This window comes from Mustela nigripes, chromosome 12 (genome assembly GCF_022355385.1).
Source record: "Mustela nigripes isolate SB6536 chromosome 12, MUSNIG.SB6536, whole genome shotgun sequence".
Classification (NCBI taxonomy): domain Eukaryota; kingdom Metazoa; phylum Chordata; class Mammalia; order Carnivora; family Mustelidae; genus Mustela; species Mustela nigripes.
The window spans coordinates 62,015,940-62,037,423 of record NC_081568.1 but is presented as its reverse complement, the minus strand read 5'-3'; the positions used below and the strand labels follow the sequence as shown (position 1 = coordinate 62,037,423).

Genomic DNA, 21,484 nt, shown 5'->3' with positions numbered 1-21,484 from the left:
CTGAGCGGGAAAGGGGATCAGAAGTGAGCTTACCTGCCAGAGAGGGTATCATGGGCACAGGGAAGGGAATCAAGAGGGCCTTGGAACCTGAAGCTCTACAGGAGGCAAGAGGCAATAGCTCTGGAGGGAAACCCACCTGGGTTAGACCACCACGTGGACCCCTATGTAGCTGAGTGAACTAGCATCACTTGTCATGGAGCTCAGAGATGGCTGAGCTGAGGGCAGAGATGCAGGCCAGACTTCCATACTCCTCAGACACACCCTGTGCATCAGGCTGAAAGAGGGAGCCAGGAGATGACCTGTAAGACAGGTCAGGAGGGGTACACCTTGGGTTTCCCTAGAGGAAAAGTGTCTGTCAGAGGAGACCTTCCTGGTGGGACAGCCAGGCTCCTTGGGTGATGTGCCCCAGCTCTGTTACTTCCTACTTGTGTGAACTACAGTAAGCAAGTCACTGGTCCACTAGGAACCTTAGTCTCCTTATCTACAATGCTGCATTAAAGACTACAGAGGATCTTTAAATGGAAACTGCTGGTATTCATTTCACTTGGGGCAGAGTAACCAAGGGGAAGACAGCACAGACCTGCAGAGAGATCAGGACTCCAATCCCAGCTCTCCAAACGAGTAGCTAAGCAGCCAGAGACAGGCCTCTCAGCCTCTCTGCGGACCAAAGAGCTGGGACAATGCATGCAAGCCCCTTAATACAGTCCTAGCATGTAGTAAGGGCCTAAAACATTGCTGCTACCTGCCAGTTCTGACCTCGCCTTCTATCTCACCCAGCTCTTGTCCCCAAATTTCCAGCCAAGTGTGGCCTGAAAGCTGTCTTTATAGGGTAGGACCCCAGTCCAACCACAGCACCTGTCTCATCAGTGCCACTTGCTATAAACAGACAAAGGCCATGTAAGCAAAAACCTACTCCCTGGTAGCCCCAAAGGCCACTGGCCTTACAAGAGGTCAGCTGGGGGATGGCAGCCCATCTGGATGTAAATAACCACCAAAGCCAAGGGCAGGGAAGGCCACGAAAGACCCCTGCCCAGGCAGAGCTGCAAGTGAGGGGCAGAAAGCCGGATGGCATCCATGTGGTGTCCCTAACTTCTGTCCTTTTCATCCTTTGTGAGGCCTGGCCATCCCCAAGCCAGGGTCTTCCTTCTAACTGAGCTATGGGTCCTCTCCATGGGGAGCACCTTCCTCTTAGTGTCTGACCCCATGCAGCCCACACAGCGGGACTGGCACCAGTGCGTACCCAGGCTCTTACACACCTGTCTCAGTTAAGCCCCTCACGGTCCTCATGTGACCAGTGCCATCACAGATAAAGAAACCGCCTCTCAGTCAACTGCGCTGCTGGAAGCCAACAGAAGCAGAATCACACCTGACCTTTCGCCCTGCACCACGCTGGAAACTCACTTCCGCCTGCCATCGAGTCCACCTTACCCTGCCCTCACCAGCGCCGAGCACGCCCCCCAGCACCCCCTAAAAGCAAAGCACATCTGTTGAATGATTCTCCCTCCAAATGGACACGGAGACCAGAGGCCGAACGGGAGATATTTCTCTGGAGGAGGAGGGGGGTTGAGCAGGTGTCCCTCAGGGCTCCACAGGCCCCTTCCCAAGCCCCAATTCATCACACCCTGAAAACCAGCCAAGAGGGCCGGGGTCTGACGCTCATGCTACAGCTGAAGAAACAAAGACTAGAGGGTAAGTAGCGCTCCTGAGCCTCACACCCTAAGGGGGTCACTGAGTGCGTTCCTGGGGCTGGGGTCCTGATGCCGCACTCAGCCCCTCGGTGTGGGGAGGCCCACAGGTTGGCTGTCCCTTAAGAGCAGTCCCCAGACGCTGTCCCTTCGGTGTGGCCAGTGACTTGGGTGGACATGGCACAGCCGTGGGGCTCACTGTGAGTCTGCTCAAGGAATGGACACACAGGGAAACAAAGAGATGATTTCCTAGGCTCCTTGAAGTTCTAGAAGCATAGTATAGCTGCTAAATACATGGACCCTGAAGCCACACTGCCTGGATTCCTGGCTGCCCCTCACCAGCTATGTGTTCTGAATGAGTCACTTCATTCTTCTGTACCTCGGTTTTCTCATCTGTAAAATGGGGATTCTCATAGTGCCTCCCTCCAGTGGTAGTCACGAGGAGTCAGTGAGTCAGCATCTGTAGCCTTCTTAGAACACTTCCTGGCACAGAATGGGTTCTAGATAAGTGTTTTTTTGTTTGTTTGTTTGCTTCTTTGTTTTTTAAGAGAGGGTGAAGGAAAGGGCAGAAGTTGGGGAGAGGAAATCTCAAGCAGACTGCCCGCTGAGCACAGAGCCCAATATAGGGCTGGATCTCACGACGCTGAGATCATAACCTGAGCTGAAATCAAGAGTCAGATGCTTAACCAACTGAGCCACCCATGCACCCCCCAAATAAGTGTTTGTAAAATAAAATAAAATGAAATGAAAAAGATATATATGAACTTATAATTCTATAGCTATCTCAATTTATTTTTGGAACAAGTCATAGTTGTGTGTATCTTTAAAAATATGCATTTACTAAGCTAGTATCTGACCAAACGGATAGAAGTATTGCCTCTTGGGGACACATGGGTGGCTCAGAGGGTTAAGCCTCTGCCTTCAGCTCAGGTCACCGTCTCAGGGTCCTGGGATCGAGCCCGCATTGGGCTCTCTGCTCAGCAGGGAGCCTGCTTCCCCCTCTCTTTCTGCCTGCCTCTCTGCCTACTTGTGATCTCTCTCCCTCTGTCAAATAAATAAAATCTTTAAAAAAAAGGAGTATTACCTCTTGGTTGCTTGTGGGTGGACACATGTACATAACTCTAATTTATATTTGGTTTTAAATAAGAGATTGACGTCAGGCCTTGGGGGTGTGGGGAAGGGGTCTCCAATTAGTTTTGGCACTTGAGTCTCATTGTTTTCTTTCTGTTTAAGGCAAGACGGCCCAAAGGGGGTAATTTTAAATGCCAAAGCTGCGAATGTTCTGTGTTGCTAGGGAAAAGCTCAGAGCAAGCTTCTCGGGAGCCCAGGGTGAAGATAAAAGTGGAAATGACTAGTGGGTCACTAGATAGGCACCATTCCCAGGAGGGAGCCTGGACCTTGGAGCATGTCAGGGTGTGGTGAATCAGCCCCTCATGAGAGCAGAGGAAGGGCCCAGAAGGCCTTGCTGAGGGACGCAGCAGAGAGCAAAGGCGGCACACCTTCCCCCTATCCACATGTCATCCGTGCCCCTGGAACCAGGCCCCGGTGTCGTGAATACGGTGTCACCCCTGTCTTCGGGGAACTCACTTTTCAACGAGGGCTACAGACACAGAAATGAAATAGGGTAACAGGACTCCCCAAGCACACCTTGGCCCCACATTCAGTTCTGCACATGGAAGGCTGGAGAAGATATCCTCCGCCAGGATCCACCGGGGAGGACATTATATTTCTTTGAAAGAAATATTTTGACTGAATGATTGGGATGGAGGGTGACAGACCCTTAGCTCATGTACAAATGAACAAGGATATGACTGACTAGCACAGGGACAAGGAGACTGGGAGAGGAAGGTATCTTCTCCCGGGGGGAGGGGAGTCAGGACTAGATAAGAGACATGGGAAGGCTGGGGACCACGGGGCCAAAGGGCCAGAGAGAGACACCCTAGAAGCAGGATGAACAAAGAGAACATGAGAGAAGGAGATCTTTAGGGTTTTTATTGTGGAGAGCATGATGTAACCTCAGAACTCTCGCCCTCGTACCAGATCTTGAGTAAAGTGTGCAGAGACCACTACTGCTTATGTGTGAGTGGATGGTTTGGAGAACCCTCGGAGAGGCTGGGTTTTTTGTTTTGTTTTTTTGTTTTTTCACAAATAGAGAGGGAGATAGAGAGAGAGAGGAGGAAGCAGGCTCCCTGACTAGCAGAGAGCCTGATGCGGGACTTGATCCCAGGACCCTGAGATCATGACCTGAGCCGAAGGCAGAGGCTTAACCCACTGAGCCACCCAGGCAGCCCGTTTTTGTTGTTTTTAAGTACTAGCTACCATAAGCCAGCCATTAGTCTACGCCCTTCACACCACTGATGCATTTCATCCTCAAGATGATTTTGTGAGCTTAGTCCTATTATTACTGCCCTCACTTATCCATTTTCCAGGTGAGAAAAATGAAGCACAAAGAGAACAAAGAACCTATCCCCAGGCTCATAGTTAGTGGGTAGCAGACCCAGGATCCAGCCCAGGCAGACTGTAAGCTGGAGAGAAAGGCCCCCAGCCTGGGCCCCACCTTCTAGAGGCCCCTGCTCTGCTCCTCCTCTGACCAGGCTTCTCCTGCAGGGCAAGGGCCAAGAGCATGCCCACCAGAACCCCACTCCTCTCTCCCCCATACTGCTGGACTGTGGCCTGGATACTCAGTGTGCCAGAATTCCCTCCCCAAGTGGCTCTGGCAGGTAAGATAGGGGTGCCCCTGAGCAAAGGATGCTGGCAAGAATGGACACGGGGAGCTCCAGGGGGGTCATTCCCTGCAACCCACAGACAATGTGTCAGTCCACTCTGGTTGTCATCACAAGCTACCACACACCGGGGGCCTCAACAACAGCGATTTGCTTCCTCACAGCCCTGGAGGCTGGCAGTCCAAGGTCAGGGTGCCGGCGAGGACCCTCTTCCTGGCTTGCTCACGGCTGACTTCTCCCTGCCCGCTCACATTTGCCTCAGTGCCTCATTGAGGAAGACAGACATGAGGCTCTCCGGTGTCAGAATGGCCCTCCTAGAAGGGCCCTCATCCTATCAGATCAGGACCCTACCAACCTTAGTCCCTTCCACAAAGGTCCTATCTGCAAATATAGCCATACCGGGGTTTAGGGCTTCAATGTATGAATTGGGAGTGGAGGGGGGAGGTGGTAGGGAATGGGGACAAAACATTCAGTCCATCACAATTACCAGGAAAAACATGGGAGTCTAGGGGGGGTGGATGATTCAGGCTCAACACCCAGAAGCTGGTGCATGCTACTCAGGGTCTCATTTGGGGGAACAGGATCTGCACATGAACCAAGGGAGCGGACTCTGGAGCCTGAGAGCGGAACATCCCTGTAGGGACCACAGATACAGAAGAGTAAAGGCCTCCCCTCCACAGAGCTGCACAGGCTGCTGTTCAACAGCGCCACCTTGTGGTGAAGATGGGCAAGAACAATAGGTCCCTCTGCATCTGGTATTTCAAAAGCAGAACTAAGGCAGGCCCTGGGTTTTGTTTTTTTTGTTTGTTTGTTTGTTTTTTTGTTTTGTTTTTAAATCAAAAGCAAGGCATTAGGCTTTGTAACAAAAGAGTTTGAAGTGGGGGGGGGGGGGAGTTTTCAAGTGATTAATCAGAAAAAAAAAAAAAAATAGGACCAGATACTTACCCTAAGCTCTTGGGATGGGACCTATCAGTTCCACAAGATATGAATGCATCTGCCTAGCTGATAGGCAACTTCATATTAAAGCGTTTGTAGCCCTTCAGACTGGCTACTCTTTTAGTCTAGTCCCAGCACATAAGGGCAAAGGCCCCCCTAAATATCCACAGAGTACAGGGTAAGACCGTAGCAGTTCTCTCAGAAAATGCTTTTTTAAAAGCAAAATCCCAAGGCAGAGCCATTGTTTAGGGTCTGTGATAAATTACCACGTTCAAATTTGTGGGAAGATTGGGATCTCTTAAAACCATACCAATAATCTGTTGAAATGTATGCTTTTCAAAAAAGTGATGGTTTGTAACTACGAGATACCACCACACACCTGTTAGAATGACCAAAATCTAAAACACCGACAGCAGTTGCTGGCGAGCATGCGGAGCAATTCCTCCTTGCCGGCAGGAATGCAAAATGATACCGCCCCTTTGGAAGACAGTCAGGCTGCTCCTTACAAAATTAAACATAATCTTACTGTACAATCCAGCAACAGCACTTCCTAGGTATTCACCCAAAGGACTTAAAAACTTACATACATGGAAAAACCTTCATGTAGACATTTATAGCAGCTTTATTCATTATTGCCAAAACTTGGAGGTAACCAGGACATCCTTCAGTTGGGGCATGAATAAATAAACCGGGGTTCATCCAGACACTGGAATATCATTCAGGGCTATAAATAAGTGAGCTATCAAGCCATGGGAAGACATGGAGGGACCTTAAAGGCAGATTACTGCATGAAAGAAGCCAGTCTGGAAAGGCTACACACCATAGGATTCTGGCTATATGACATTCTGGAAAAGGCAAAACCATGAAGAGAGTGAAAAGAACAGTGGTTGCCAGGGGTGGGGGTGGGGAGATGAGTAGGTAGAGGACAGAGGACTTTTAGGGCAGGGAAAAGACAGTGTGATATGATTGCGGTAGATATATGTCATTACACTTTTGTCCAAATCCATAGACTGCACAACACCAAGGGTGAACCCTGAGGTAAACCACAGACTTTGAATGACTATGATGTCTAGGTCCATCCTTGGTCACGATGTCCCGCTCCAATGAGTGACACTGACAGTGGAGAGAGGTTATATGTGAGGGAGGTCAGAGGACATGTAGTAAATCTCTGTACCTACCTCTCAGTTTTGTTGTGGACCTAAAACTGCTGTAAAAAAAAATAAGGTCTTATTCTCTTACACCATACACAAAGATAAATGCAAAATGGATGAAAGACCTCAATGTGAGACAGGAATCCATCAGAATCCTAGAGGAGAACACAGGCAATGACTTTTTCAACATAGCCACAGCAACTTCTTTCAAGACAAATCTCCAAAGGCAAAGAAAACAAAAGCAAAAATGAACTTTTGGGACTTCATCAAGATAAAAAGCTTCTGCACAGCAAAGGAAACAGTCAACAAAATAAAGAGGCAACCCACGGAGTGGGAGAAGATATTTGCAAATGACACTACAGACAAGAGGCTGTTAGAACTTATCAAACTCAACACCTAAAAAACATGTAATCAAGTCATAAAATGGGCAGAGGACATGAGCAGACACTTCTCCAAAGAAGACCTACAAATGGCTAACAGACACATGAAAAATGTTCATCATTACTAGCCATCAGGGAGATTCAAATCAAAACCACATTAAGATAACACCTTATACCAGTTAGAATGGCCAAAATTAACAAGGCAAGAAAAAACAAATGTTGTTGAGGATGTGGAGAAAGCAGGAATCCTCTTACACTGTTGGTGGGAATGCAAGTTGGTGCAACCACTTTGGAAAACAGTGTGGAGATTCTTCAAAAAATCAAAAATAGGGCTACCCTATGATGTTGCAATTGGTATTTACCCCAAAGATACAGATTTAGGGAAAAGAAGGGCCATATGGACCTCAATGTTCATAGCAGCAATGGCCACAATTGCCAACTGCGGAAAGAGCCAAGATGCCCTTCAACAGATGAATGGATAAAGAAGATGTGGTTTATACATACAATGGAGTATTATGCCTCCATCAGAAAGGATGAATACCCAATTTTAGCACCAACATGGATGGGACTGGAGAAGATTATGCTGAGTGAAATGTGTCAACAGAGAGAGTCCATTATCATACAGTTTCACTTACTTGTGGGGCATAAGGAATAGCATGGAGGACATGGGGAGAAACAAAGGAAAAGGGAAGGGGGCTGGAATCAGAGGGGGAGAAGAACCATGAGGGACTGTGGACTCTGAGAAATAAACCGAGGGTCTAAGAGGGGAGAGGGGTTGGGGGATGGATTGGCCCAGCAGTGGGTATTAAGGAGGGCACAGATTGCAAGGAGCACTGGGTGTTATACGCAAACAATGAATCATGGAGCACTACATCAAAAACTAATGACATACTGTATGGTGACTAACATAACACACACCAAAAAAATTAAGGTATTTTTTTTTTAAAGTAGTAGAAAGGTGAAATCATTGAGTTTTTTAAGAATCAAGAGCTGGGACTCTGTGTCAGAAGAGGAAATATATTCTTTACCAGTCACTCACTTTATTTTGTGCAATCCACTGTTTCTCAGACATCGTGTCCTGCCTCTCGCAATTAATGAAATGGAGGGTCAGAGAGGTGCCAGGGAATCGTCCAGGGTCAGAGAGTAAGGAATGGTAGCTGCAGGATTCCAGCCTGGTCTTGCCACTGCTCTGCTGCTTGCTCTTAAGAGGAGGTGAAGCGTGCAGCAGGTGTTGGGGAAGGTCTGAAAGCTGATCTCAGATACCTGCTAGGAAGCCAATGGCTTATTGGACACCTCGAGTCCAGATTCAGGAACACAGACGCCATGCTCAGCCCTAATCCGATCTACAGACAGCTGTCAGAGAATGTTTTCTGTCCAGTCGCAGGGATTTGTGTACAAGACACATGAATTCAGGACAAAACTGCACCCTGCGCGTCAGAGTCTGCAGGCAGCTCTAGAACAGAACCACCAACACTTCGTACGATGTCTCCTGCAGCCCCCAAGCTGACACGTGGGTGCAGCTCATGGCCCGAACAGGACAGCACTAAGGAAGCACTTCCATGACTGTCACAAATTGAAACCTCAATCTCTCCCTCTGGAAATAAACCTCAGCCCTTAGGTGACACCAAATCCACCGGCAGGGACTCCATGACCTTGGCCAGGCTCCCACTGAACTCACTGAGACATTCACAGCATCATCAAAAGGACAGACACTTAGGTGCCTGTAAAGCTTCCTGGGGCTGGGGAAGAGACAAACTTTGGCAGTGGTGGCATTTTATTAGACAACTGGCCCTCTACAGTAAAAATAACCTTTGTATTTTGCAGCCAGATCTTGTTTTTTCCAAATTACATTTGCCTTTCATTAAATAGTCCAATCCAGAAGAGTCTTCCCTTTGATCTCAGAGTGGAAAAATTCTTGGTGGCTTTCTCCCAGAACTGGGGCCCACCCACTCATGAGTCCCAAGGGCCCCATATGCCCTGATCAGGTGATTTTGCTGCCTTCACGGGACAGCACGTCATCTCAGGAGGTCTAGGCACGCAGCTCAGTGCTGGCCACTCACTCAAAGAGGGGAGGGAGGAGGAGAAACACTCCTGAGACTGATTATTTTGTTGCAGTTTTATAACTGACCTTTTTCGCTATTTTAAATGATCTGCTCAGAGCAGAAGAAGGAAAACTTTTCCATTATTGCTTGAGAAACTCGTGAATGTGTCATGTCAAGATTCCCAGGCATGTCATCAGCAGGAATGGCACAGTGGAGACAGCCTGGGGCACCAGAGTCAGGAACAGAGATCCCCTCTTCCACTAGGTCTGGGAGGTAGGGAGAGGCCAGGCAACTCTCGTTCTTCTCTCCCTTCTCTCTGAGGAGCACCAGCTCCCCCCCTTCTTCACTGAAGGATACAAGACCAATTTCAAACCTGGAGACACGTGTTTCCTGCCCCAGCTCCCCCTTTGGTTGGTAACAGATTCTACATAATTCCAGTTTCCTGTTCCGGATTCCAAATTAACTGATGTAGCTACCCCACCCTCCAGGAGGGGGACCACAACTCCTGGCTCTTTTAAGTGTGGGCTATACTGACGACATCCCCCAAAGAGGGGGTATGGGAACAGAGGGAAAGGGTAACCTGACAGAGGAGAAACCCGAGTCTACCTTGGCCAGGCAGTCAAGGTCAACAACAACGGCGAGAAGTCATGTTGACAGTATGTTCCCCTGACATGATGTGACATGTGTGGCATGTGACCTCTGTGCTCTTCATCCCCAAAACTACCACCTCCTTTTACTCATTAGAAAAATAACAGACACATTCCAGTGCAGGTACATTCTACCAAATCCCTGACCAGTTCTCCTTAAACTGTGAAGGTCACGAGAAACGGGATGGAAAAGAAAAGTCTGAGAAACTGTCACAGCCAAGAGGAGCCCCAAAAGACACGGTCCCTAATGGCTCTGCGGAGTCCTGGGTGGGATCCTGGAATAGACAAAGGGCCTTAGGTAAAAACTAAAGAGATCTGAGTTAATATTAGTTAGTAATAACATATCAATATTTGTTCATTAATTGTGACAATTGTCCCACGCCAATAAAAGCTGTTCATAATAGAGTTAGCTGGGTGTGGAATATGTGAAAACTCTTTGTATTGCCTTTACAATTTTTCTGCTGATCTAAAACTGACAATTCAAAGTTTATTTTAAAATATGAATGGTTTTAGTTTTTACCTTTTATTTTCCTTGTTTGCCTTCCTCCATCACCTTCTTGCCAGCCTCAGCTTCTGGGCTGATCTTACAGCCTCCTTATGGACTTCTATGCTTATCTGTTTGGCTTCCCCCCTTAGAAATCTCTCTACAATTTTAGTCCATCAAGCCAGTCGTTGATCCAAAGATGGACACACAGGTATGGCTCAGTCTTCCTCGGGCATTCTTTTTCTTTTTTTTTTTTAAGATTAAAAATAATAATAATGACAGACAGAGATCACAGTAGGCAGAGAGAGAGAGAGAGAGGAAGAGGAAGCAGGCTCCCTGCTGAGCAGAGAGCCTGATGCGGGGCTCGATCCCAGGACCCTGGGATCATGACCTGAGCCGAAGGCAGAGGCTTTAACCCACTGAGCCACCCAGGAGCCCCTCTTTTTTTTTTTTTTTAGATAATTATTTACTGAGAGGGAGAGTGCATGTGAGCCAGGGAGGGGGGTGGAGAGGCAAAGGGCACGGGAGAGAAGCAGACTCCACTGAGCATGGAGCCCCACATGGGGCTCGATCTCATGACCCTGAGATCATGACCTGAGCAGAAATCAACAGTCAGACGTTTAGCTGACTGAGCCACCCAGGTGCCCCTTCATCAGGCATTCTTAAGGGGGTTCCCAAGGGTTTGGGGCCAACACCCCGTTCAGAGCTTACTGCATAGGGTCCTGGGCTTAAGTCAGAGACTTCAGAAGGGGCTGAGATTCTCCTCCACTGGTTCCTATTGGAATATGTGAGCGGTAAATTATTAATAATAATAATGTTTAGGACTTATGTACTGCTAATATCCTGTGGACTGCTTTGAAAGACAGAAGATACAGAAGCCCCAAGACCTATCTATTATAAATCTGCCTAACTTGCCTATTAACATAGAAATGGAATCACACAGTATGAGCATGTTCTCAAAGCTCATGTATGTTGTGTAACATCGATCAGTACCTTCTTTTTAGTGCTGGATAATATTCCACTGTGTGGATACACCACATTTTATTTCTGCAGACATCAGCAGATGGACTCTTGGGTTAGTCCAACTTTTTCCTATTACGAATAATGCTTCCTTGAACATTTGTGTACTGGGGATTTCGTGGGGATACACATTCCTGTTTCTCTTGGGTACATACCTAGGAGTGGGATTGCTGGTTCCTAGGGTAACTCTCAGTTTAACCATTTCAGGAGCTGCCAGACCGTTTTCCAAAGTCTACTCCCACCAGCAGTCTATCAGGGTTCTCTGCACCTTCTTCCCAAGGTGTGTTTTGATCCATCTTTGATCACAGCCATCCTAGTGGGTATGAAGTCACTGGGGCTTTGATTTGCATTGTGCTGACGACCAATGACATCGAGCGTCTTTGAATGTGCTTATTGGCCATGCCAATGACATCGAGCGTCTTTGAATGTGCTTATTGGCCATGTGGACATCTTCTTCAGAGAGCTGTCTATTCAAAACACTTTGCGCCCATTTTTTAATTGGCTTGTCATTTCATTATGGAGTTGTGATAGTTCATGTGGGGCATATTTATGTAAGCTATCCCAAATCATTTTGCAATAAGATGGGATCTAAATTAACATATTTAGAAATAAAATTCATACTCTGTTAATAATCTTTTTTTTTTCCAAATTCACTCAGAAGCCCTGAATTTTTACAATGAATCTTCCTGTGTAGAAATTTTAGGAGCGGAGCACCTGGGTGGCTCAGTGGGTTAAGCCTCTGCATTCCGCTCAGGTCATGATCTCAGGGTCCTCAGATTGAGCCCTGCATCAGGCTCTCTGCTCAGCAGGGAGCCTGCTTCCTCCTCTCTCTCTCTGCCTACCTCTCTGCCTGCTTGTGATCTCTGTCTGTCAAATACATAAATAAAATCTTAAAAAAAAAAATGTTAGGAGCAGTAAATAAATAAAAGATCCTGATGATCTAGCAACTTAGCCATCTATCAAATATTGGTAGCAAACATCATTCTTCAAAATGATGCTTTGGAAGAAGGGCAGTACATAAACAGATTTCTTCCTGGAAAAAACCCACTAAAATTTTTAAGAATATTATAATAATAGCAGATTATCATGTCATCAAGGAAACTCTAGGTGCTCCAAGTTCAGGAAATGGCCTGGGACGGGTGGTAAGTGCAAGTTCATTGTTTAAAGTTGTTCTTTGTGTTCCCCCAGGGCAGACCTGTGTCTTACTTCATTTTCAGCCCCAGTGCTGATACTGTGTCTGACATCCAATGAATATTTACTGAATACTGGTCAGCTCTAATGCAGGTGAGCCGTTGGGCTATCTCCCGCTTTAAGATTTACATTTCAGTATATTTCTAATCTCAAAGGATTTTAACTCTGAAAAAATATTAATATTTCCATAACATTTTTAATGGTCGCCAAGTTGACCAGGTATGTGCCACTTCTGGACTGTGGAACTAGTGAGTGAGAAAGTAAATTCCCTCCTTGTCAGCTGCACAGGATCCGTGCTGGCCTTCTACTCCCCACCCATAGCACTGGAGTTGCATGGCTAGATCCAGACATCTCTTCCTTGCCCAGAAGAGTGGCAGGAGGGCTCAGTTCATGGGACTCTGTATACTTCTCTGCCACAAAGCCTCCTCATTGCTCAGTGCAAGGGCTTTCATGATTTAATGCCCTTTATCTTTTTCTAGGGATTTATTGCTGAACAACAAAATGCCCCTGGAACTCAGTGATGTTATTATCATATCACATTCTGTGAATGAGGAATGGAGCAGGACACACATGGTGGACTCTTCTGCCCCTTGTGGCATCCACTAAAGTCAGTGGTAATCAGCCTAGGTGGGCTGGTCTAGAGCATCTGAAATGGCTTTAGTTATACATCTGGTGATCTTGGAGGCTCGGGGCTGGCTGGATGGCTGGGCTCAGTTAGGATCACAAACCAGAGTGCCTAAACGTGGCCTCTCCAATTTGGGACAATCAGGATGTCAATTTGTTGCAAGGCAGCTCAGAGCGCCCAGAGACCAACTTCCATGAGAGAGGGCATGGAAACCACCATTCTCTTTAGGCCCAGGCCCAGAAACTGACAGGACACCGCTTCTGCTATACTCTCCTGGCCGGTCAGAGGCCCACCCAGAGGTATCAGCCCAGCTCTGGATGGAAGCAATGCCCAAGCTTTCAGAACCACCTTTAACCCACTACAGCTCCCAGTTCCCACTCACAATCCCTTTCTACGTGGCCAGCCTTCCTATGTGTTTCATGTGTATCCTTGAATTCCAAGGTAGTTTGTTCTACAGATTACGTCAGTTTGTACGTACATCGCCTCCTGTGCTCTGCCTGATGGGAGCCTCCAGGGACGGCCTTCTCGGTGGCTTCCTACTCCCCTGCCATGAACAGTGCCAAAAGAACATCTTCTGGCATATGTCCCTAGGACAGAGTGCCTCTGGCCCGCAGGCTGGCCTGGTCAGCAGCAGGGGATCCATGCAGTTAACTTGAACCTGCGCTGGTGGGCGAGGCTGCTCTGTGGAGTGGCAGCCCCTGCCCTCACTGCCTTGTAGAGAAGCAGGGTTCCCACTGCACCTACACTATGGCCAACAGTTGGCATTAGACAACCTCCTAATTTTCACTCATCTAGTGGGTATACACAGCAAAGCTTCTTGTTGAACTTTTCAAGCAAAGCCTTCTCCCTTCTTGGGAAAACATAAGGGAAGGAAAGGAAGTGGCTGCTGGCTTCCCGGGCAGCTTGGCTAGAGTGTGTCCATCCCATACAGCCAAGGCTGACTGCAGATTCTAGGATCTGAAGGCGGATGGACCACAGGGCCTTGGAGTCACCATGATTCCCCATGTTTCTCTCTCTGCCTTTTCCTGAGATCAGGAAAAGAGATCACTTTAATTTTAGGGGGAACCATATCATTGTATTTTCATCTTTAGCTTCCTTTGCTCTCTCTCCTCTTCCCTCCCTCCCTTCCTCCTGCTCTCCCCGCAGAACAGATGTGGCCCAAGTCCAAATCTTTAGAAACATCTGCTGAGACACCAGCTGCCTTTCTCCAGAACCAAGGAATCCCTGACCCCTCCAGCTACTGGGTTTCGTCTAAGGACCCTGGATCTCTGGCCAGAATACTTGCATTGAACTCAGCAGTGTCCTCTAACTATTAAGATAACTTGTTAGAATCCCTGAAGCTTTGCACAAATAGAAGAAAGAAGGAGATGCTTTTTTTTGTTTTGTTTTGTTTTAAACACTGGCTGCAGTGGGAGCCAGCTCACCTAGGAGGAGTACAGGCCACTCGATTCCTCACAGAGAGAATTGCATCTCTTTTGGAACTACCTGGACGTAGAGGAGAGGCATGGAAAAAGAGAGTTGAATTGTTCTGATCCTGAAAGGAACAGCAGTTTGGAGTCTGGCCAGCGGCGGCACGCTGACCACTGGAGGAAGCAGGCTTTGCGGGAGTCAACCTAAGGACTTTAGGGCAGAGTGATTTAACTCCAGGAACAGCCCCCTTCATTGACTGCAGACCTCCAGGAAACATCTACTAAACTTGACAGCTGTATGCCGGCGGTCAGTGAAAACCAACACTAAGTTGACAGGGACAGAGAGAAAGAAGGCAACAGTCCTAGGGGACAGACAGGAGTGGGACTGAGTTGCTCAGTATGAACAGGAAATCAGAGGCAGGAAGTGACCAGTAAGGCATAAGCCCCTATGGTGGGGGATGCGGGGGAGTCGGGGATGGGCCGGGGTGCCGGGAGGGCTGACTGGGGGTGAGGGGTGGGATCAGGGAACATTTGGGAGAGATTTCCAGGCTCTTCCATAATACGTGGAATGAGGTTCTCAGGAAGGACGACCTCAGAATTGTGACCATGGGAATCTACAAACTTGAAGGCATCTGGGACACACACACACACACACACACACACACACCTCTGCAGAACCAGATACTCTAGAGCAGCAGTTCTCAACCTTAGCAGTGTGTCTGAATCATTTGGAGGCTTTAAAAACCTGCTGAGCCTACTTTCCCACCAAACTAATCACATCAGACTCTCTGGGGGTAGGACCCAGGCCTCAGGTTTTCAAAGCTCCCAGGATTATAATGTTGCCATTAAAAAAAGATGTGCCAAGGCATATTTGTGACTGCACTATTAAATGAAAAAATAGAGGTCATGAACGATTTTGCCCAGCATTACCCAATTTTTGTAAAAATTTTTAAAGCTCAGACATGATAAGATATACCCCCAAAATGTTGACAGTGGTTTTTCTGAGAGTGGAGCTATTATGGAAGTTTCTACCACCTTCTTTTGACTAATCTGAGTTTTCCTAAATCTCTATAAATAATGTGTTACTTTTATAATGAAAGATGTGTATATATAACACATATCTTATGTCCCTTTAACTGTTTGTGGTCACCAGCTCCAAGATGGCCCTCTTATGAGCCCCACATCCTGGCATCCATGCGCCAGTGTGTTCTCCCCTCACACTGAGTCAGAGCTGGCCAGTGGGACCAGTGGAACACTGCAGAAGGGATGGTGTATGAGGTCCAAGGCTAAATCATAGGACATTGTGACTTCCGCCTGTTCTCTCAGACCCTGTGCTCTGGTGGAAGCCAACTGCCATGTTGCAAGTTTGCTCAAACAGCCCCGTAGAGAGGAAGTCCCATGGAAAGAAAGCCACCACAGGCAGCATCTTGTCAACCATCTGAGTGAGCCACCTCAGGAGTGGGTCCCCCAGCCCCGATCCAGCCTTCAGATGACGGCCACTCCAGCTTCCCTCTGGACCGCCACCTCAGGAGAGCAGCACAGCAGATCACCCAGCTGAGCGGGCTCACAGAAGCTGTGAAAGCTAGTCAAAGTTTGCTGTTGTTTTATGCTACTAGGATTGGGGGTAGTCCGTGAGACAGCAGCAGATAACCAGGATAAAGTTCGGACCAGGTCTGGGGACCCACGGGAACGTCAACCTAACCCAGCAGAAGTTGGGAGGCCTGTGAAGGAAGTGTCCCAGAGAGTCTAGACAATGGCATCAGATTGCCAGGAGGGGGATGGTAGTGAGGATTGAAAGGAAAATATACTGAAAACTGAAGAGAGGGGACTTCCGTTGTGGAGAGGCAGAAACTTAGCAAGCTTGCAGCCCCATGGAGAGTAGCTAACCTACTTAATAAACGGGGTGATCTAGCGAGGGAGGCTCCCAGGGAAGTCCAGGTGTTGGGATCCTCCATTAAGGGTATCTGACTCATTACGCACACAGAAGAATTAGGACATGTGGTCCTGCCCTTGGCTCCTGGCAGGTCTCATTTGGCAACTGGCCTCCGTGGAATGGATGGTAGGTAGGGGGTTGTGACTCCTGCTGATGCCTAAGTGGGATCTGAGAGAGCTCGGGAGTCAGACAACATGGTGTTCGTGTCCCCCCAGAGTCTAGAGTAGATTAGGCCCTCAATATATTTCAGAGGAAGGGGAGGGAAGGGGAGGGTATCCAAGGGGGCACTGAATCAGTATTCCAGCCTGCCCAGGGGCCTGCATGGGACACGAGAAGCCCATACGCTTCATGACAAAGCAACACGGACTGGAGCTAGGGCATACTTTGGGGTGCCTGTGCCTCTCAGGGGCAGGGTCCTGGAAAGGTTTTGCATACTGGAGGAATAATATGGAGATGTTATTGTCCCTACTGACAGAAGCCACTAGCACACATGCTGTCCAGAGGATGAAGGATATGGTGGTCTGAACTTTAAGATAATTTACCTTTACTTACTTCTAACGTATAGGTGTCCTTTTTTTTTTTCTTTTAATATGTGTACATATCCTTCATCCCTTACAACCTTCTTAGCTTTGGAGAATTCCTTCCTTCTGGATCCCTGACTCCCCAGAGAAGCCAGAAACTCTGTGTCCCAGAACAGGAGTATATACATGTGACCAGGTTCCATGGTTAGAGGTCCCAGCAGCCACACGTTAAGAGCCAGCAGCAAGAAGATGAGGCAGCTTCTCATGGAGGCAGCAGAGGACTCAGGATAGTGCCCAGGCTCATTGTGGGGCTCACAGGATCGCTCCCTGGAGCTATCCTGAACTGGCATTTCTGGGCTATGTCCCCACCGTAGGGCTTCTCAGCCTGATCCCTGGGCTGATCAAGAAATGCCAGGAGCCCCTCACTACCCTGTAATAAGTTATATTTCTGCTTAAAGTTGCTATGGGTGGTTTCTGTGGCTTGAAGCCAAGCCCGCTGAGCCTTCCCCACTGGGGAGGCATTTAGCACACTGTAAGGTGGCAGCCTGGGGTAAATTTTACCCTATCAGACACTGCTGATTCCAAAACTATTCCTGACACCCCATAGGGTAAATAGATCCCCACTTGGGGAGAACTTATTTTTTAAAAGTGCTACTTTGATCAATGGGAATAAGCTGGCCCCCCACTTCTGCCCTGTCTCCCACTCAGATCCATCCTTGTACATGTGTCCAGAGTGATCCTCCTTGCAAATGACACCTCTGTGCCACTGTCCCTGTGACATATGTGCTGAGCATTCTCCCGTGCTGCCCCACTCTGTCCTTCACCCCTCTGCTCTGTCCTAGAGGGGGGCATCAGCTGGCCAGGAGAGGGCAAGAGGAGAGTGGACTTGGGGCAACCGTAACCCAGCTCCGTCCCTTCCAGGTCAGCTACAGACTCCTGGCCAGAGGGCCACCCTCTCTGGACCTGATGATTCCTCCCTGCCTGCTTCCTAGGGATGGCCACACCTTCCCAAAGAGGTGGTCACATATCACTGGCCCATCCCAGGCAGGCCCCATCCCTGTTGGTCTTCCAGAACCCCATCCACCCTTTTGAAAACAGCCCCTCTGAGCACGACATCTGGGTCCTGAGTGGCTCTGGCCCAGACAACCACCTTTTGTCCATGTTTTGGTTTCAGGGCAGACCTACCTCCCCCAGGACAAAGCCAAGTTTCCTGTAACTTGGTGCCCCAGGCCCTTTGAAATCTGGCCTGCACCCTCACCAACTATGCCAGCCTTTTCTATGCCTCCTGGCCTTTGCTGGTTGCCCGTCACTCACTCAGGAACACCCCCACCCCTGTCGCCCTGCCTCATAGTCATCTGCTCTGGGAAGCAGTGCTAGGCCCCCAGATATCCACGGTTGAACCCCCAAAATTCATGCCACCCTATATGGTGGTCTCTGCTTTTGTGGTAAGTAATGGATCTGGAGACTGTTATCCAGGTGGGAGCTCTATGTCATCCCAAGCACCCTTAGAGAGGGAGGCAGAGGGACATTCGACCACCGGGGAGCAGGCCATGTCATGACAGAGCAGAGATTGGAATGACATGCTTTGAAGATGGAGGAAAGTCAGCCTCTAGCAGCTGGAAAAGGCAAGGAATATTTTCTACTCTCAGTGGTTCCAAAAAGGTCTAGCCTGGCCAACACCCCAACCTTAGCCAGGGAGACTGATCTCAGACTTCCGGGCTCCAGAATGAAAAGGGAAGAAGGATGTGCAGCTTGAAGCCATGAAGTTTGTGGCAATTTATTGCAGCAGGCATAGAACACTAATCCAAGGCCTTTCCCCACCAGAGGCTGCCTTGGTGGCCCCATCTGAGCCACACCCACCGGTCCTAACTAATGGCACTGCTCACACTGTACTAGACCTGCCCGCTCACCTGCTGGTCTTCTCCAGCCGAACCCAGCAGAGCTGTGCCTTTTGGTTTCTGTGTCCCGAACACCCGCAGAGAGTCCAGAATGTGGTGCAGCATGAATGAAAGGCCCGCAGACAGACTGTGGGCCTGGCGTTGTCAATTACCAACTGAGACGCTGCGGGGCAGGGACACTTACGGTCCTCAGGAATCAAACTCGTCCCGTACCCAACTGGACATCAACCCTGGCTCTCAGGACACCAGTGGTCCCTTTTCTATGCTAGCTCCAGCAGGACCAAGTCAGGTCTGAGACCCGGATCCCCCAGGGACAAGACTTCTTCTGGAGCAGAGTTTCACGGCCCACAATCTTGGAGTCCCAGGGAGTGTGAAATCAGGGAATAGTGTCTCATAAATCATGGAGAACAAAGTAAAGGACCTGGGAGATGTGCCCATCAGCCCTTTCTTTTCTGCCCCCCGACTCCCCTCTGGGATTCGGGGACTCGGGGGACAGCTCAGCTCCTCTAGCATGCTGGGCTGGGGCGGGCAGCCTTCTCTGTGTGCTAAGCCCTCTGTGCCCCGGTCGGCATGGAGTGGGGAGACCACAGCTGCTGTAAGAGCTCTGGGTTAAACCCACACAGGTGATCGTGAGTTTCCTCCACCTCCTCTGAGCAAAGAAGACCGCACTTCTGCCATCACACTCAGCAACACAGACCCTGGTCAACACTTCCACCAGGGATGGGCTGCACTCTGCTGGGCTCCCTGACAAGGCCCACCCGGCCTGCCCACCACACCCACTGGCTACAGATGGCCAGGTGCCTTGGACCCCATCACACCACAAAGCCCTCCACTTAGCTCCCTGTGCGTTTATCCTTTCCCTGTCCCTTCTGCTTGCCTGTGGAGTCTTTGAGGGCAGCCACCAGCAACATCCTCTTGTGTCCCCAGAACCTAGGAAAGGCCCTGGCATGTAAGTTTGCTGAGTGATGAAAACAGAGCAAGGCAGGGAGTGTGGGCACTGGGAAGAAGGAGGGGGTTTGCTAGGGTGGCCTCCCTGATGGCCACTGCTTTACTCAGAAAAAAGTTTGACCCCACAAACTTCCTTCCTCCCCTGTCTTCCTATCTCCTACTCCTTCTTCTTGTTCACCAACTCCAGCCACACTGGAGTGCTTGCTGTTCTTTGAAATTGCAGGAATGCTCCCTGCCTCAGGGCCTTTGCACTGGCGGTTCCTGCTGCTCTTCCCCCAGGTGTCCTCATGACTCAAGCCCTCACCTCTTCAAAATTTTGTTCAAATGGCATTCTACGAATTGTTCCAATCACCCAATTTTAAATTGCAACCCCTCCAGCACACCCAACCTCCCTTGCCTGCTCACCTCCCCCTTTGAAATAGTTATCCTTGACCCTCTATCTTATTGTTTATAGCCTTTCTCCATGTGGTTGAGAATCTTGTTAAAGATGTTTCCTCTGTACCTAGAGTGGCACCCTGTCACAAAGCGGACCCTCGATAAATACTTGTTGAAGAAATGAATAAATGTACTGAATGAATGAACAATTAGGGGGAAGCTCCCCAGAATGCTGACAGTTCGCCGAGTCAGAGAGGAAGAAGTAGAGCCATGGGAATATCAAAGAGAAGACCATTCCAGGCAGAGAGGACAGCCAGACAAAACCGCTGAGGTGGAAGTGTGCTCGTGCATTCAAGCAACAGCAAGGAAGGCCATGAGGCTAGAAGAAAGCAAGGACAGGAAAAGTGGGAGAGAAATGAGAGAGGCAGGAGAGGAGGCGTTGACTCTGCGATGGGAAGCTCCTGGGGCGTTCAGAGCATGGATGTGACAATTTGATATGACAATCAAATGTGATCTGATTTGTGTTTTGTAAATGCTGTTGTGTCTTCTGTGTAGGAAATAGGCTCTAAGTCAGAGAAGAAGCAGGGAGACCCGTTGGAAAATTTCTGTGATCATCCAGGTGGGGAGACTTGGGGGGCAGCCACAGAGGTGGTGAGAAGGGGTTGGAACTGGAAGGAAGGAAGAATTGCTCTTGGATTGGATGTGGAGTATGAGCGAGAAGAGAGGCAGGGGAGACAGCTCCAGGCTTCAACCTGGGCAGCCAGAAACACAGAACTACCACCTGCTGAGGCGAGGACAGGAGGGATCTGGCTGGGACTGGGGAATCAGGGGTTCCATTTGGGCATCTTAAGCATGAGACACCCATTGGAAATCTAAGAGGAAATGTCAAATCAGCAGTTGCGTATGTGAGCCTAGCATTGACCGGCGATGGCAGGCTAGCTGTGCAAACTTGGGAGCCCCCAGCATTTGGGCACTCTCTCCCCTTAAGAGCTGATGTGCTCAGCCGCCTAGGAGTGCAGGTGGAGAGTGTCCAGGACTGAGCCCTGCGCCCTAGTGCTCAGAGTGGAGGGCCTGAGGAGAGACCCAAAAAGAGTGGGGGCGGGGGGAGAGGAAGAATTGGGAGGGAGAGGTGTTCTGGGAAGCCAGATGGAGGCTGTCTCAAGGAGGAGGGCGCCGGGGTTGTTCTAAAAGCTGCCAAAAGGTGCGGGGAGAGGGGGCAGCATTTGTAATAACCCTGGAGAACCAGGTTTCCCTTCACCTTCTCCTGCTTTCTTAGCAAGGCTGGGAGACCTAGGGTCACAGGACAGGATTGGCACTCCAGCCTGGACACCAAAGGCACTTGTCCCATCAGCTTTAGACTTCCTTTTGGTGTAAAATAAGACTAGAAAGTTCTACCTTGGCTGCCTGGGGAAGAGATTGAAAAGAGTTCTCAAGGCATACAAATTAAGTGGGAAATATGATTTCATTGAGGACAATGAGAGACAGACTTCTTGGCGGGGGGGGGGGGGGGGGGGGG

General features: G+C 49.1%; 1 long non-coding RNA gene across 12 annotated transcripts in view; it reads right to left on the bottom strand.

The window, feature by feature from the left end:
• LOC132028435 (uncharacterized) overlaps positions 1–21,484 on the bottom strand; it is a 238,348-nt gene that overhangs the window by 7,169 nt on the left and 209,695 nt on the right. The window lies entirely within an intron of this gene.